This window comes from Silene latifolia, chromosome X, assembly GCF_048544455.1.
Source record: "Silene latifolia isolate original U9 population chromosome X, ASM4854445v1, whole genome shotgun sequence".
In the NCBI taxonomy this organism is placed as follows: Eukaryota; Viridiplantae; Streptophyta; class Magnoliopsida; order Caryophyllales; family Caryophyllaceae; genus Silene; species Silene latifolia.
The window spans coordinates 98,923,164-98,935,611 of NC_133537.1; the positions used below are offsets into that span (position 1 = coordinate 98,923,164).

At 39.5% G+C, this 12,448-nt stretch overlaps 1 non-coding gene across 1 annotated transcript; it reads left to right on the plus strand.

The window, feature by feature from the left end:
- The first annotated feature begins 3,708 nt into the window (after positions 1-3,708).
- On the plus strand, positions 3,709-3,815 carry LOC141624355 (small nucleolar RNA R71). The gene has a single exon (XR_012534162.1). It is a non-coding gene; the product is annotated as a small nucleolar RNA R71 (small nucleolar RNA).
- The last annotated feature ends 8,633 nt before the right edge of the window (positions 3,816-12,448 follow it).

Sequence of the window (12,448 nt, forward strand, 5' to 3'; positions counted from 1 at the left end):
ACTTGCCAACATTCTTGAAATAACTATGTGAATCATGAAGACCCAAATCTTTACTCATTTCCTCAAAGGATATGCGCCTACTAACATTAGCTAGGCGGAACTCGATGTTTTCCATGGTCTTAACCTTTGTAACTTTCAAAGAACTCAAGAATTCTAAGGTAAGGGAGGGGTATGTCAATTGTTTTGTTGTAAACAATTTCTCCAACCCCATGGCTTTAAAGAAGGCTCTAGTTTTCTCAAGGATGCCCAAATTATCTAAGGCATCTTCACAAATAAACTTGGTGGATAGAAAGCATTTTCTAGCAAACTTGGCAAAAGTTTCCCTATGGGATTTGGAAATGAAAATTACCTCCGGATAGTTCGAAAGTTGAGCAATTTCCAGAGTAGTGGATGTTGTTGCTTCGAAGGGAGGTTGTTCTTGTTGCACTTCCAAGTTTGAGCTAGCTACCACCATAGCCAATGAGACTTTCTTTGCTTGAAGACTCTTTTGTCTTGTTGATAGTGCCTTTGCCTTTGGTGCCTTTGTTGCTCCTTTTGTCCTTGCCATTGATGCTTGAACCAAGAAAAGAGTGAAAATCTTCAATTTTCAAGTGTACCCAAATCTATTTTAAGATGAAAGGCTTTGCCTTTATAAATTCAAAAATCGACTCAAAGGTTGAAGATTTTGGTGTTTGGTTTGATTTTTGTTGAAAGAGGAGTGATTAATTTTTGTTAGAAGGATGTTTTGATTTGATTTTGATGAATGTGGTTGAGGAAATCTTGTTTTTATGATGGAGAGGATGAGGGTTTTGAGTATTGGGGTTTATGGGTAGTGTTTTGAATGAAGGAATGAAGAAATGAATGTGGGAGGGGGTTTATAAAAGACCCGAAAACTTTGAAATGCAGGGGGAAGACGGGCGGCTTTCCTTCGGGACGCCTGGATTACATGCATTCGGGCTTCAGAATTCTCGCCTAAAGACGGGTGTCTTTGAGCAAAGACGCTCGGATTGTTCAACTTTGAGACGGGCGTCTTTCAATGAAGACGGGCGGATTCCTTTCCGGGATTTTCTTTTTTTCTCGGCCAAAAAAGACGGCGTCTTCTCTTGCAGAACGGGCGTCTTTTTTAGGACGGGCGGATTCTTTTGCAGGACGCCCGGATTTGCTAACAGTCCCAAAATTTCAAAAATTCAGCTCATGAAGGACGGGCGGATTCTGACCAAGACGCCCGGGTTGCCTGAAGACGGGCGGATTCTCTTGAAAACGCTCGAATTCTTCACCTTTTACCCGAATTCAGTTCCATCCTGTACTTGCATATCCCTTGTCATTGTTTCATTCTTCAAAATCTCGTGTTCTTCATTGTGGGGGCACTACTAAGGCATGGATAGCCTAGGCAATTGTTATCCCCACACTAAGCTAAAGCACTACACATCAATTGAAATCATTAGTCCCTCCCTCACTTCTCTCAAACATGATAATTATCTTGATCAAGGCATAAAAATCCAAAAATGACAAAAAATGCAATATGAGAATTAAAATGCGAGTTAGGAGTTAGAAATATTTACAAATGGTGGTTTAGGGAGGACTCCACCAAACTCTCATCCTTAGTGAGATGTCATGGGGGCATGTCCAAGGTGTTGTTGATGTTGCTTAACACCTTGAAGAAGTAATCAAAAGCTTGTTCATTGTCATGATAAAGATCTTCAATAGATCTTTGCCCTTGTTGTCGGTCTTGATCGATAACATTACCAATATAGGGATTGAAAATCCCATCAAACTCATCGTCCCAAAGACCACAAACTTCATCTACTTGATCACTAAAGATCTCTTGAGTTGATAGAGACAACTCTCCCATTATCTCGTTTTGGCCAATGGGGCCATCTTCTTCATTTTTTGACTTTGGTGAGCTTTGCAAGCTCTCTATGTTATGATTCACTTGCTCTTTGAATGGAGCATCTTCAATTTTCTTCTTCCATTGGAGTTCCGACTTCTTCCTATCATCCTTCCGCCTATAATGATCAATCATAAAACATGGTTCATGCAAACGGGGAGCTCTCATGGTCTTGTCAAAATTGAAAGTTATACTCTCATCTCCCACTTCTAGAGTGAGCTCTCCATGTTTCACATCAATCACCGCACCCGCGGTGTGTAAGAAAGGTCTTCCTAGAATGATTGGAATCTTGGAGTCTTCTTCCATATCAACAATGACAAAGTCCACCGGGATGAAAAATTTCCCAATTAAATGACGGAACGACTTCCCATATCCCTAATGGTGTCTTCGTCGATCTATCGGCCATTTGGAGTGTGATATTGGTGCATTTAAGCTCTCCCATCCCAAACCTTTTACTCACCGAGTACGGCATAACACTCACACTAGCCCCTAGGTCACATAAGGCTTTGTTGATTGTGGTGTCGCCAATGGTACATGGTATTGAGAAGCTTCCCGGATCCTTGAGTTTTGGAGGTGAACTCCCTTGAAGTATTGCACTATTCACCTTAGTTAAGGCGATAGTCTCAAGCTTCCGGATCGACTTCTTCTTTGTGAGGATGTCTTTCACGTATTTCGCATAGGCCGGCACGTGATTGATTAATTCCGTGAAAGGAATTGAGACTTCCAAATTCTTCACAATTTCCATAAATTTTCCAAGTTGGTCATCAAATTTGGGCTTGACTTGACGACTTGGAAAAGGAAGTCTAATCACAATGGGCTCCTTCTCCTTGACCTTGTCTTCATTTTTCTTTGAGATTTCTTCTTTTGATGGTTCTCCATCCTTGGAGTTTTGCACAATTTCTTCCTTGTCACTAGCTTCCACAACTTTATCCTCAACTTGCTTCTTCGGTGCTTCATACCTTGTACCACTTCTCAAGTGAATGGCACTAACCGTTTCATGTCTTGGGGGATTACTTTCAGGTGGTAATTGCTCCTTTTGTCTTTGTGAGTTTGAAGATGCTAGTTGAGTCAATTGGGTTTCCAACATTTTGGTGTGAGCTAGGATGTTGTTGATGGTGGTTTCCTTTACTTGACTATCCTTTTGCATTTGAGTGAAAAACTCTTGTTGATTCTTTTGCATTTGAAGGACCTCTTTTTGAACATCAAAACCTTGGTCATTTTGTTGATTGTATGGAGATTGATTTTGGTAACCTTGGTTTTGGTTGTAAAAGGGTCTTTGATTTTGGTTTCTCATGGGAGGTGGGGTGTATGTTGTTTGAGGGTTTTGAACATTTTGGCTTTTGTATGAGATATTTGGATGGAATTTGGTGTTTTCATTGTAATAGTTAGAATAAGGGGTACCACTCTTGTCTGCTTGGAAAGCATTTACTTGTTCATTTGTTCCCCTACATTCACTTGGGTCATGTCCCAAAGTTCCACAATTCTCACATATCCCACTTGGGATTGATGAAGATGCCGTCATGGCATTGACATGATGCTTTGGTGATTTTGAGGCTTCTTCAAGTCTAGCCATAGCCTTTTCAAACTTCAAATTGATGGTTTCAATGTGAGCACTAAGTTGAGCACCCAATTGAGTAACGGAGTCCACTTCATGCTTTCCTCCTCTAGTAGCCTTGCGAGGTCTACTATATTGTGAGTTATGGACTGCCATTTCCTCAATTTTGTTCCAAGTTTGATTGTCATCAACTTCGGTGAACATTCCATTTGATCCCATGTTGAAAATGTTCTTTGAATCTTCATATAGACCGTTCCAAAATTGTTGTACCAAGAACCACTCGCTAAGTCCATGGTGAGGACATGAGCGACAAATTCCTTTGAACCGCTCCCAAGCCTCATACAAAGATTCTTCATCCCTTTGCTTAAAACCCGTAATTTGAGCTCTTAGCATGTTAGTCTTTTCCGGTGGGTAGAACTTTTTTTAGAAAGCTAGAGCCAATTTCTTCCAAGAATCAATTCCGAGAGTGGCCTTATCATGGCTCTTCAACCATTGTTTCGCGGTGCCAATTAGGGAAAAAGGAAATAAGACCCATCGAATTTGGTCTTGAGTTACACCAGTTTGAGAAATCGCATCACAATAATCGCAAAAAGCCTCCATATGAGAGTGAGGGTCTTCACTAGGCATCCCCCCAAATTGGCTTCTTTCGACTAATTGGATAAATGCGGATTTGGCAATGAAATTTCCGGTTAGATGTTGTGGTGTGGGAGTACCATTGGGTAGGTTCTCCTCGGTGGGTACGGAATGTGATGAAAACTTAGGCATTGTGGGTTGATTTTGTGTTGTATTTTGTGTTGGGTTCTCCTCACCTTCTCTTGCAAAAGGGTTGATGAACTCAATAGTTGGTTGAATGTCTACAACCTCACCAATACCTCTCAAATTTCTCCTAGAAAGTCTTCTATTGGTTGTCAAAGTTCTTTCAATTTCACGATCAAAGGGTACAAGTCACCTTGTGACCTTCTTGACATGCAAAATATCAAACAACTCGAAAACAATTAGAACAAACCTTGAGGAGTTTTACTTCCCCAAGGCATAGAAAGACACAACTATTAACAATATAAGAAAATCTAAATCGAGTTAACACCGTCCCCGGCAACGGCGCCATTTTTGGTCGGACTTAATCTTTTCGGTAACTTGTCATTAGGAGCACCTAGACCAAAACACAATTTATAGCTTCACAAACAACTCTACAATTAGTAAAGAGGCAAGTAAAGGTCGGATCCCAAGGGACGGGAATTGAGATGAGATTTCTATTGCAACTAGTGGTGTCTTAGGGGTGTCACAATTTGGGTTGATGTATAAGGTCACTAAACTAAATAGTAATGAAGGTAAACAAGCAAGATGATTTAAAAAGGGTTGTAAACAACTGATAAAAAGCACTAGGGTATCATGGGGTCATAGGGAATTCATGAGAATTGATCATACAAACATGTTCTCAAATTATAAGCAAGCAATTATTGTTGTGATGGATTGAGTTGGGTTATATCTTACAATCCTAGGAAAGTTTGGGTCCCGGAGCCGAATCGATTAGATTGTACAACACCTACAAATCGACTTAGTCTTCCCTACTCAACAACATGCATGGTCTAATGAGACTCGAGTTGGTTTATGTCTTACAAGTCTCATTGAAAAGATAGGTGATGGGTAAAAAATGTAAGGATTCATAGGCTCACATTTCATCAAACATAACAAGTGCATGAGTTGAGATCATAACAAGCAAGCAAATAAACCATGAAAGCATATTAATTTAAGCATGAATCATTCCCCCTGTTGGTTTCCCCTAATTACCCATTAACCCTAGCTATGGAACTACTCACTCATTATCATGTTGAACATGCTAGCAAGGTTGTCAATCATACCAACAAAGTGAAACATGATGAACAAATAAAAGTAATTAGCAATAATTAAAAAGGGATTAAGAGAATTATACCTACTAATGATTCCAGTAATAAAGCAAAGAATAAAAGAAGTACTTGATGCTTGATTGAGAGGTTGTCAATCTCCCAATAATAACCCAAATAATCTTCAATTACCCTTAATAAAGGATGAACAAAAGAGAGATTAAGGAAATAAAACTTGTATTAAAACTTGATTAATTGTTGATTACAATATTAAAGAGAGATTTGATTGATATTAACTATACTAGAGATTGCCAAGAAGAACATGCTCTTCTAATTAGACTAATGGGGTATTTATAGTGGGGATTAGGTGTAATAATTAGGGTTAACTAAGGGCTTAAATGACGATTAAGTCCCTACTTAGGGAAACGCCGGTATTTTTGGAAGGATGGGCATCTTTCTTGAAGCTTGAAGAAACGAAGTTGTGTGTTGTCTTAGAATCCGTGCGTCTTAGGCACGGGACGGCCGGATTCGTGAGTTGCTGCCCGGGCGTCTTTGGGAGAAGACGGGCGTCTTATAGGGTTGCTGCCCGGGCGTCTTGTAAGGAAGACGCACGGATTGTGGCTTGGTGGACGGGCGTCTTCTTGGGAAGACGCACGGATTGTCATGCAGCGTGCTTTCTTCTTCTTTTCTTCCCTTTTCTTCATAAAATCCTTGGGGATTTCCTTGGGGATGCAAGGATCTTTCCTCATCATTGCCCATCTACTATAGTATGTACAAAGGCCTTCTAATCTTGTCTCTCCTTGATGCTTGGTCATTGAATTCAATAAATTTAGTCTCGTTTTGCCATGAAAATGCAAGGTTTGCACTCCTTTCCTACCAAGGACACAAAACCTCAAAGAAAATGCAAAACAAAGAACTAAAGACAATAAATGACCCAAATATGCACTAAAAAGCATGGGAACAAGGCTAATTCGGGGACTAAATATGCTCTAATTATGGTCACATCACCCTTGTTATTACAGTAATTACAAGTATCTTTAAGAGGATTACCCTTTATAGGTTTAGGCTTGGTAGAGCAATTCGCAATTGCTTTACCTTTGCCCTCTACCTAAATGGGCTTCTTACCTGCATTCCTCTTAAGCTGCTTCTTCCCCTTCACATTTATCGCAAGCACATCTTTCCTTGTACTCCCACTCAATCCCATGTCCTTCTCTGCTTGCACAAGCAGAGAATGGAGCTCATGTAAACTCTTTTTCATGTTCGTCATATTGTAATTTACCCTAAATTGGGTAAATCCCTTGACGTGCGAGAGAGAGTGGAGCATTCGGTCCACCACAAGTTCGTCGGGGATCTTGCATCCCAACCCCTCTAAAGTTTCCACGTACTCAATCATTTTGAAGTACGTGTGAACTTACAGGTTGACCATTTTTGAGGTTAGCCTCAAAGAATCGAACCGCGGTGTCATATTGAATTATTCTCAGGGCTTGAGAAAACATAGTAGAAAGCCTCGAAAATACTTCATGTGCATCGCGAAACTTGACACATTGCCTTCGTAAAGCAGGATCCATTGAAAAAATCAAAACATTTTTTATTGCGACGGATTCCTTTTGATAATTTGAAAAAACCTCCCTTATATCGGCAGTGGCCCTAGTACTAGGCGAAGGGGAGAGGGATCGGCAAGGTAGCGTAATTTGCCATCACCTGCGGCAGCTAATCGAAGTTGTTCCTCCAGATCTTTAAAATTACTACCGTCGGCTTTTAAAACATATTTGTCCATAAAAGAACGTAGCCATGAATATCTAGCTATGGTGACGGTTTCACAAGTAGAAGTCATCGTGATTACTACAAAGGAAATAAAGGAAAGATTAACATTTATCGTCTAGAAATATTTAACATGTGAAACTGATGCGATCCCGCTAAGTGTTAACAAATTAAGATGTGGTCGTTGGTCACGGTCGAATCAAAACACAATTTATAGCTTAACAAGCAACTCTACAATTAGTAAAGAGGCAAGTAAAGGTCGGATCCCAAGGGACGGGAGTTGAAATGAGATTTCTATTGTAACTAGTGGTGTCTAAGGGGTGTCACAAATTGGGTTGATGTAGAAGGTTACTAAACTAGAATAACAATGAAAATAAACAAGCAAGATGAATAAAAAGGGGTGTAAACAATTGATTAAAGGCACTAGGGTGTCATGGGATCATAGGGGAATCATGGGATATGATCATACAAACATGTTCTGAAATTATAAGCAAGCAATTATTGTTGTGATGGATTGAGTTGGGTTATATCTTACAATCCTAGGAAAGTTTGGGTCCCGGAGCCGAATCGATTAGATTGTACAACACCTACAAGTCGACTTAATCTTCCCTACTCAACAACATACATGGTCTAATGAGACTCGAGTTGGGTTATGTCTTACAAGTCTCATTGAAAGGATAGGAGATGATAGTAAATGCAAGGATTCATAGGCTTAGCATTTCGTCAAATATAACATGTGCATGAGTTGAGATCAAAACAAGCAAGCAAATAAAACATGAAAGCATATTAATTTAAGCATGAATCATTCCCCATGTTGGTTCCCCTAATCACCCATTAACCCTAGCTAAGAGACTACTCTTTCATTATCATGTTGATCATGCTAGCAAGGTTGTCAATCATACTCACAATATGAAACATGATGAATAAATGAAAGTAATTAACAATAATTAAAAAGGGATTAAGAGATTATACCTACTAATGATTCCAATAATAAAGCAAGAATAATAGAAGTACTTGAATGCTAGATTGAGAGGTTGTCAATCTCCCAATAATAACCCAAATAATCTTCAATTACCCAAAATAAAGGATGAACAAAAGAGAGATTAAAGAACTAAAACTTGGATTAAAACTTGATTAATACTTGATTACAATATTGAAGAGAGATTTGATTGATATTAAATACACTAATTATTGATAAGAAGAACATGCTCCTCTAATTAGCCTAATGGGGTATTTATAGTGAAAATTAGGGAGGATGCATTAGGGTTAACTAAGGGCTAAACTAGTAATTACACCTTTTAAGTTGAGCAAGGAGGACCCGGTATTTTCTGAGAGAAGGGCTTCTCTTTTCGTAGCTTGAAGAAGACAATCCGTCTTTGTGAAGAAATCCGGGCGGAATAAGGTCGGGACGGCCGGATTTGGGCGGTGGAATCCGAGCGGATTCTGGGGAATCCGGACGGATTGTTGAGGGGAATCCGAGCGGATTACGCACGGACGCTCGGATTGTGCAGGGGCTGGGCAGGCGGATTGTTGACAATCCGCTCGGATTGTCAGTCAGCATAGTAACTTCTTCTTTTCTTCCCTTTTCTTCATAAATTCCTTGGGGATTTCCTTGGGGACTCAAGGATCTTTCCTCAACATTGCTCTTCTACTATGATATGTACAAAGGCCTTCTAATCTTGTCTCTCCTTGATGCTTGGTCATTGAATTCGATCAATTTAGTCTCGTTTTGCATTGAAAATGCAAGATTCTTACTCCTTTCCTACCAAGGGATCAAAATCTCAAAGAATATGCAAAACAAGGAACTAAAGATAAGAAATGACCCAAATAAGCACTAAAAAGCATGGAAACAAGGCTAATTCGGGGGCTAAATATGCGCCAATTATAGTCACATCAAATATCCCCAAACCGAACCTTTGCTCGTCCCGAGTAAAGAGGTGACAAAGACTAGGACCAATACTAACCTATCCTAATAATATAGCCGATATGAGACAATTAGCGGGTCTCACTCCGCCCCTTCAACTCACAACAAGACAACCATGAGGTAGGATGCTTTCTTACAAGGCAAGGTGGGTCTTGCCAAAATGGCGACACATCCAAACATTAAGCACACAAAAACACATAATGGATGCATCTACAAAAAGAATAGCCACTTTCCTCATCTAAGTGGCGGAAATTATCTACAAGGGAAGCAATTCAAGGGTACACAATCCTTCATAGATGCAATTTGTTCAAACTACTAAGCCTAGAAGGATACCAATAAATCACCTCCAAAATGTGTCAAGCTAGGGTACCTTTGTCCTCAATCGTTAAATGCTTTTGTCAAGAATAGACTCCCTATGGTGTTAGAAACACTGGAGGATCGCGGAATTCCCCCTCTTGCCTAGACAAGAAGAAGGGTCGTCCCCTCTCTACCATGCACAAAAATGGATACGGTGGATAAAGGGATCGATAGAATTTGAGTTTCATTTTGGGAGTTTGCTTTTGTTTTTTGTTTTTCCCCCAATTTCTTGTGGCATATAACATTTGAGAACACTTTCTTTGCCATTTCTTTTGATTTTTGGCATTTCAATACTTGACAACTTTTTGCATTTCTTTTTGAACATTTTCAAAGTCACCCCAACTAGTAACGAGGGTGGCTTATATTTGAAGCTTTAGGAGTCTATTTTTGCTCCTCTTTTCTTTTGATGCATTTTTGCAAACTTTCTTTCATTTTTCATTTCATTGAACTCAAATTGATTTCTTTTTGTGCCCATTCCCTTTTGTCAAAATGTATGGTAGAACATGGATGATGGATGTATGGGTGCATGGTTTCAAGGGTCACCTTGGAATAAACGGTAGCCAAGGAGTTATCACACCACAAGGTACTCTTGACTCGGCCTTAAACCATGGGTCAAAGGATACTAGCATGACACATCCTAGGGTGTTTTACAAGCATTCTAACAAGCAAAGTCTTAAGAAGAAAAAGCATCTACTAGGGCCTATATACATTTGTCAAGCTTCCCAAATAGACGGTTTCGCAAAATTTTCTAAAATGCAAACTACATGCCATGACGCAACTAACATATAAACATCCTAATGCATATGATTCTACCAACTAATATGACATATAATCTAAATGCAAGTCTTAGATTCACAATGTTATACCGCATCAATCAAAATAAAGCCACATAGTCATTAACATAAAGAGGAAAAAGGAGATTGGAAAGATCATACCATGCGGTCTTCAATATCCTCATGTCTCGGATGTGGCGTAGTCAATCAATGTGAACAAGAATAAAACAAACACAATATATACAAGACAATATATACAAAGGAAATGAACTTGTTTTTGGGTTTTTCAATTTTTTCAATTTTTATGGGTTTTTTGAATAAGAGTTAAATGTTAGAATTCCCATCCCCACACTAATATGGGCATTGTCCTCAATGGCCAAAATGATGGAAATTATGCAAAGATGATGCATGATTTCTATACTAAATGCAATCTACACTAAGCTACACTACATGATGCATGGTTTTTGTTATGACGGAGAGGATAATTTAGATTACCTCCCGTTGCGTATGCATTAACTTCCCCAAACCGAGTAAGACACTATTGCTAATGTCCAAGGATGGGTATAGTTTTATGCACACACTATGCTATGCATGAAACTAATTTGTCATTTTGGATTTTACAAATGGGAACAATAAAATAAGAACACCTCAATGGTACCGAGGTGTGAGTCCTTTGATGTTGCTAGGACTTCTCCAACAATGATCAAAATGAAATAAAAATACAAAGAGAGATATAGACAAACCATGGGAGAGTAGGAGTCTCCAAGGCTTGCTAGTCTTCCATCATGCTATCATCATCACCACTTCCCTCATGAGAAGTGGTCACATTGCCACTTTCCTTGTCATTTGCTTCTTCACTTTCTTCCTCATCTTTATCATCATCTTCACCATTTCTTTCTCCATCTTCACTTGCTTCTTCCTCAATATTATCATCAACTTCTTCATCATTTCCAACAACCTCATTGTCTCCCACCACGTCCCTAGATGCACCCGGAAATAAGACTTCTCTATCCGCCCAACTAGGCAAAGGACAAGATAGATCAAGGAGTCCTTGCCTAGCTAGATGTAGGAGGGGTGGATATTGAGCCAAATATGCATTTTTCCGATCTTCATAGGCTTGCTTGTGCATTGCTTGCATGAGAAGAGTCACATAGTCTTTCCCAATTTCAATTCCTTCCGGCTTGAACTCTTCATACTTAAAGGGGTAAGGTGGTATGACAATGGAAGAGGAGGGGGTTTCAAGATCACCCTTTTGTTGTTGAATGATATACTCGGCTTCTTCGGAAAGGGGAAGTAGATAATTGGTCCGGTGGACGCTTAGGCGACAAATCTTCGAGGGCAAGGTGAACGATCTAGCTTCACTAGTTAGCCATCCATACTTAGTGTCAAGGGGGTTATGGGCAACCCACTTGAACTTGTGAATCATAATATGCATATCAATAAGATGACCACCTTCCTTTGCTTTGTACTTCTTATCCATATTGAAATTAGGATTAAAGTGCTTAGCTAGGACCGTGACTAGGCCGCCATTGACAATAACGGTCGTGCCCTTCTTCCCATTATCAACATTAAGCCATCTATCTACCAAGAGCCTCAAAGAATTGTAAGGCTTGGTATGAATTCTTCCGATGTTCAAAGCCGATTCAAGGAGAATAAAATCAAGTCTTGTGAAATGATTGGTGTCTTTCCTAGCAATTATGGTATTTCCCACAACCTTGTGCCATACTCTTATGCCCTGATGATGGACCAAAAGAGCACGACATGCATGAAAATCCTCAAATTTCTTCCCGGAGATTGCCTCCCAAAGAGGCTCGGGGTCATACTTTCCATAATGCTTAAGATAACTCGATTCATCACTAAGACCCAAAATTTCACCTAATTAGTAAAGGTAATGCGTCTACTAACATTAGCTAGACGAAACTCGAGATTTTCTCTATTCTCAACTTTGGTGACTTTCAAAGAACTTAAAAATTCCAAGACAAGGGAGGGGTATGTCAATTCCTTTGTTTCAAACAATTTCTTCAACCCCATGGCTTTGAAAAAGGCTTTTGTTTGTTCAAGAACACCCAATTTTTCCAAGGCATCTTTACATATGAATTTGGTGGATTGAATAGATTTCATAGCAAACTTGACAAAGGTATTTCTATGGGTATCGGAAATAAAAGTTACCTCCGGATAATGCAAAAGTTGATTAATTACCAGAGTAGAAGATGTTGATGGTCCCATAGAAGGTTGTTGTTGTTGTTGTTGCACTTCCAAGTTTGGTGTTGCCACCACCATAGCCAAAGCTTTCTTTGTTTGAAGAGCCTTTTGCCTTTGTGAGAGTGCCTTAGCCTTTGGTGCCTTTGTTGCCTTTGTTGCACCCTTAGT